General features: G+C 37.5%; 1 protein-coding gene across 1 annotated transcript in view; it reads right to left on the reverse strand.

The window, feature by feature from the left end:
- LOC106084795 (probable G-protein coupled receptor B0563.6) overlaps nucleotides 1–5,232 on the reverse strand; it is a 253,318-nt gene extending 248,086 nt beyond the window's left edge. Inside the window, exon 1 of the mRNA XM_059366543.1 lies at nucleotides 5,008–5,232. The gene's annotated coding sequence lies outside the window, so the exon portion shown is untranslated. The remainder of the gene's footprint in view (nucleotides 1–5,007) is intronic.
- Between the last annotated feature and the right edge of the window lie 768 nt (nucleotides 5,233–6,000).

Genomic DNA, 6,000 nt, shown 5'->3' on the forward strand with positions numbered 1-6,000 from the left:
GCTCAAAAAGTCAAATCGGAAAACCGGTACATAGGACAGTGTTCGAAAGTTATAACAAATCACAACATGCTTAATTTTAGCCAAATCTGACAAAAATTGCGGCTTCTGAGGACTCAAGAAGTCAAATCGGAAGATCGGTTTGTGTGGGAGCTATATCAGGTCATAGACCGATTTGAACCATACTTGGCACAGTTGTTGGAAAGCATAACAGAACACCTCATGCAAAATTTCAGTCAATTTAAAAGAGAATTGCGCCCTCCATTCTTCTTCAATTTGGCCCAGATCGTTCGAGATTTGAATATAGCTGCCATACAAACCGATCTCTCGATTTCACCGAAAATTTGGAACAGTGAGTTGTGTTAGGAGCTTCGACATCCCTTTTCCATGTGGCTCAGATCGGTCCAGATTTGAATGATTTGAACTGCTATATTGACTGATCTCTCGATTTGAAGTCTTGGCCCCATAAAATGTACACTAATAATCCGATTTCGCTGAAATTTGACACAGTGACTTATGCTAGGCTTTTCGACATCCGTGTCATATATGGTTCAGATCGGTCTATATTTGGATAAAGCTACCAAAAAGACCAATATTTTGTTCTACAAAATTGAACAATGACTTTTTCTTTTTAGACCACTCTATGGCCGTGCCGAATTTGGAAATATCTGTTGGGCGGGCATTAACTCTAAATTTTTCACCGGTTTATGACGAAAGGTGGTTACCCACACGAGGAGGTTTGTATCCAAACTTTCGGCCCGGCCGAACTTTGCACGCTTTTACTTGTTTTTTCTATATATATATATATATATATATATATATATATATATATTCTTAGTATGTCGCCTCCAGCCTTAAATCGTTTATTCGGTAACCTATCTGCTCCTGCTGCCTTGTTGTTTTTAAGCCCGCATTACTGCTATGCAATGCCGCGACCAGGAATTGATTCTGGGGTATCCCCTTCAAAATGTCAAGATTCAATATCGGTTTATATGGCAGCTTAGATCAGGTTATGGATCGATTTGAAGCCCATATTTGGATATAACAATATATTTGGTGTTTGAGTTACAATACAATAAGATGGTGAATGGTATCCATGGTATCAAAATTTCAGCACGACCAAACTTAACAAGTTTTGCTTCCAATGTCATCATCTTTAAGTTATACCCATCTCCTATTGATGCTAGTTTTGTGAGTGAAAGTGGTTTGTGCCAATTGTATTTTACTGGCTGTGAGCGGCGTAACTGCAACTGAATGATAACATGTTGCTCCCTCCCACCCCCACCGCCTCCGACAACCAACACGCACACAAACACATTCATAGCTTATTACATAGACCTTCTCGATAAACCACTATGCGGCTGGTTCATGTACAGGATGCACACGATTATGATGGAAATCGCCTCTCTAAGGTCATTCGTCGCTTTCATTAGACTTGTACTTACAAGTATATGGGTGTACCCACACACCTATACAAGAGTGCAGATGAAAGAGTAGTGGCATAGCCGTGAATGAATGCCTTGCGATGCGCTGATGCTACAGTGGGTGTTGTTTTAATCTTTGATTATGACAAATTTCATGGTTGAGAGAATGTTTATTCATTTCTAATCTTTTTGATGTCATATCAAGAGATAAGTTCTCTCGTTATTAAAGAATGTGTGAAACAACTTGTAACGCCATATGAGAAAATGATTTAAAGCTGATTTAATATTTATAAGAAATACAAAGAGAAGGCTAAGAAGGTGAGAAAAAAAGAGAGACTTAAATTTTGAAAAACAAAACTTTCTTCAAGGTTACAAATTCAGTGAAATTGTCGATGAACGACAAAAATACGCATTTTTTTCTAAAGAACAAAATTTGCTAAAATTATAACTAAAAACAAAATTATAAAATTATTCCGTACGCTGTTTCTTTATAAACTTATTTTAAAGAGAACAAGCAGCTCAACTATACCATATTTATATCCATATAGGGACCGATCTGCATTAAATTTAACTCAGGTACCCACTAACGCTATGCAATGCGAAGTTTTATATGTCAGCCAAATCGGACAATAAATCGGCATTTTATGGGATCAAGATTGAAAGATCAATATATGATCAATATAGCAACCAGTGTTGCCGTTTTTGGTAGGTTCCTACTAAATTTCGTAGATTTTTATTCTCTTGGTAAGTTGGTAGGATGACCTCAATTTTTGGTAGGTTTTTTCCATCATATAAAACTCCATTATTGTGTGCTGAAAAAATAGCTGAGGGTATCCCAAAATTATTTCACTTCTTGTCGATGCTTTGTATTCGTGGAAAATAAAACCTTGAATGTCTAGGCTAAATACTGTTACAAGAGGTCTCAGTTTTTGGTCGGGTTTGGTGAGATTTTTCTTAAATTTTGGTAGGAAATAATTTTCTTGAGTGGCAACACTGGTAGCAACTACGTATGATCTCGACTTTAAATTGGTAGATCGGTCCATATGGCAGCTTTATCGAAATAAGAAACTGTTTGGCGCATGCAAAACCTAACTTGCGTGTGGGCAAAATATGGATCTGTGCGAAATTTCAGCTTAATATCTCAAAAATTTCTAAAGACTGGTGCATGATTACGATAGACGAAAAATCAATTAAAATTTCTTTGGCTGGGCCGAATCTTGTATATCCTCCACAATGGATGGTGAAGTTCTTTGCCCGATATCACTTAATAGCAGTGTCGGGCACATCTGCTGGTATGCGCATTATTTTCTAGCCCATGGACTTATGTTCCTGAGCATGTACACTGATATGTGCAAGTGTGTGTGTGTGTGTGTATTTGCTCGTCGTTTAGTCTTGAGAGAAAAGTTCATGGAAATTTTGTCCTTGGAAAAAATTGAATGCAAATTTTGTATTTAAAGAAAATCTGTATTCAGAGAAAAGTTCATGGAAATTTGGTCTTGAGAGAAAAGTTCATAGAAATTTAGAATTGAGAGAAAATTCCACCAAAATTTTGTCTTAAGAGAAAATTTCATGGAAATTTTATCTTTAAAGAAAATTTCATGGAAATTTTGTGTTAAGAGAAAATTTCACGGAAATTTTGTCTTTGGAGAAAATTTCATGGAAATTTTGTCTTTAGAGAAAATTTCATGGAAATTTTGGCTTTAGAGAAATTTACACGGAAATTTTGTCTTTAGAGAAAATTTCATGGAAATTTTGTCCTGAGAGAAAATGTCATACAAATTTTGTCTTCAGAGAAAACTTCATGGAAATTTTGTCTTCAGGGCAAATGTTTTATGGTACCTCACTTTTGAAATTTCCAATCGAAAACATTGAAGAAAGGTAAACGTTATATCAAATTGTTTGCGAAAAGCGCGCTATATAGGTCGCATCCTCGATTTCAATGGAACTTGGTTCACACATGTTAACCTCCTGGAACACAAATTTAAGGGTTATACTTGTGTCAATGATCACTCCTAAGAAATGAAACACCAACGCGGTTATTTTTCAAAAGTTTGAGGATGTTAGAAGGGTTTTGATATGAATTTGCCACAATGTAGGACTTATGGGTCTTTAAAATTTCTATAGGAAATGGTGTCAAAATTTCATTTATGGAGGGTTGCCTTTTATATATCGGGATTAGGGAACAAAAAGCAAATATTTATCATCGAAAATCGCTTTATTGTTTTAAAAAATATTCCCCATTAAGATCTATACATTTTTGCATGCGTTTGAACCAATTGTCGAAGCAATTTTGCCACTCTGCTTGAATTATCTTCAAAACATGCATTCTGAACGCATCAGCCGCTTCTTGAGGTGTCGAACAATGTTGACCTCTCATTTTATTTTTTACATGCGGGAAGTCATTCGGTGCCTAGTTAGGACTTTAAGCCGGATGATTCATAAAATTGATGTTTTGAGTGCTCAAAAATGGTTGTTTGAACCGATGTGTGAGAGCTCGCATTGCCGTGGTGAAGAGTAATCCGTCTTCGGCGGTTGCTTTTCCTGGAAGACAACTGGCAAACAAATGGTTGTATACCACTCAGAATTGGCTTTCTGTGTTGTTCGAGTGCTACGATTGCGACATGTCCAGTTTTTCCGAAAAAAACAAGTGATCATTTGGAAGTGCTTTGTGCGCGAGGAACTTCTGTTGGATTTGGCTCATCTTGAAACAACCAATACAGTCGATTGCTGTATACTTTGGGGCTTATACGCATAAATCCACGATTGATCAACTGTCACGATGTCATAAACGTGTTTCGAAGCATCGCGGTCGTATTTTTGGAGCATTGCTTGCGACCAATCGACACGAGCCTTTTTTCGAGCGATTGACAAATCACCTTCAAAAAAATGTGTTCGCATTGGATGCCACACACACAACGCGAACAAATATTTATAACGGGCAAAATTCAGGCAATATAGATTGTATGCTGGTCCTACTAATGCCTAAGGTTGTCTCAATCTCACGATAGGTCACATGACGATCTTGCAATATCAGTTGGAATACAGCACCAATGGTTTTTGGAACACCATACCATCGATAAACACTGATCCTTAATGGAGCTTTATCGCCAAAAACTGAATTAAGTTCATCGATACACTGTTGTTGAGTTAATCCACGTCGAAAGTTGCAAAAAAATAATCACAAGAAATCGCTTTAATTCCATTTTTTGGGCAAGATGAATCTTTTAAGTTACTGTGAACAACACAAATAGCGCTCGTATGTCAAAACGTTCTGAGTATGTATAACCTCAAAAATATCAAGCTTTACAAAGAGCTGTCAGTTGGCAGATTAAACACAAGGGTTGTCCAGTCCCGAAATATAAAAGGCAGCCCTCGTATGATGCTTAAATAGAAACAAAGGCTACATTGCAGATATGTACATATTATTTTCCCCAATTATTAAAAAAGAGTAGTGAGGAGGGTAAGGTCTGGCTACTGACATATGTTAACCGTAATTAATCTCGATACGGAATAAATATGAGCACCACACAGATTGAAACTTTGAGCTTTGATATGTGTGGTGTTCATCATTGTCACGAGAACTTACCTGCGAGCTATCGGGTGCGTCCACAACTGTCATAGAAGCAGAAACTGCAATCGCGGACAATTAGCAGTATGGAGAGGAGAGTCTCATTGATAGGCTGTGCGGCACCGCCTCTTGCATACATTCTGAGGGCCTTTGATGCTCGATATGACAAAGCGAGTTATTGGCGCCTCTAAATAACCAAAGGCCGATCGTTTCTTTGGACCGGAACGAGTTTGCTCTCCTACGGGAGCTTGAAGTGGATCGCTGCCTCTCCATATAGAAATTTGGCTAAAACAACAACAGCAGTAATTAGTATGTTATTGCAGTAAATTTATGATTTACATGTATTGGAGAAGTATGCTACAATTAGATCGATGTTGAAGAAGCCGTTAGAAGAATATTAGATTCGCATTGCGTCTAGAGATTATAAATCTAATTCAAAGAGTTTTATCTTATATATAGGATGCATTAAATATGGTTTCCAGCGGATAGACTTTTTTTAAAAACCGACGGTCATAACAGTGATAGAAAAGCAAAAAACAAGTAAAAGCGTGATAGGTTCGGCCAGGCCGAATCTTATATACCCTCCACCATGGATCGCTTTTGTCAAGTTCTTTTCCCGGCATCTCTTCTTAGGCAAAAAAAAGGATAAAAGTAAAGATTTTCTCTGCTATTAGAGCGATATCAAGAAATGGTCCGGTTCGGACCACAATTAAATTATATGTTGGAGACCTGTGTGAAATGTCAGCCAATTCGAATAAGAATTTCGCCCTTTGGGGGCTGAAGAAGTATAATAGAGAGATCCATTTATATGGAAGCTGTTTCAGGCTATAGACCGGTTCAGACCATAATAAACACGTATGTTGATGGTCGTGGGAGGATCCGTCCTACAAAATTCCAGCCAAATCGAATAACAATAGCGACTGCTAAAGGCTCAAGAAGTCAAGATCCCAGATCGGTTTATATGACAGCTATATCAGGTTATAGACCGATATGAACCTTATTTGCCACAGT

Source organism: Stomoxys calcitrans, chromosome 4, assembly GCF_963082655.1.
Source record: "Stomoxys calcitrans chromosome 4, idStoCalc2.1, whole genome shotgun sequence".
NCBI lineage: Eukaryota > Metazoa > Arthropoda > Insecta > Diptera > Muscidae > Stomoxys > Stomoxys calcitrans.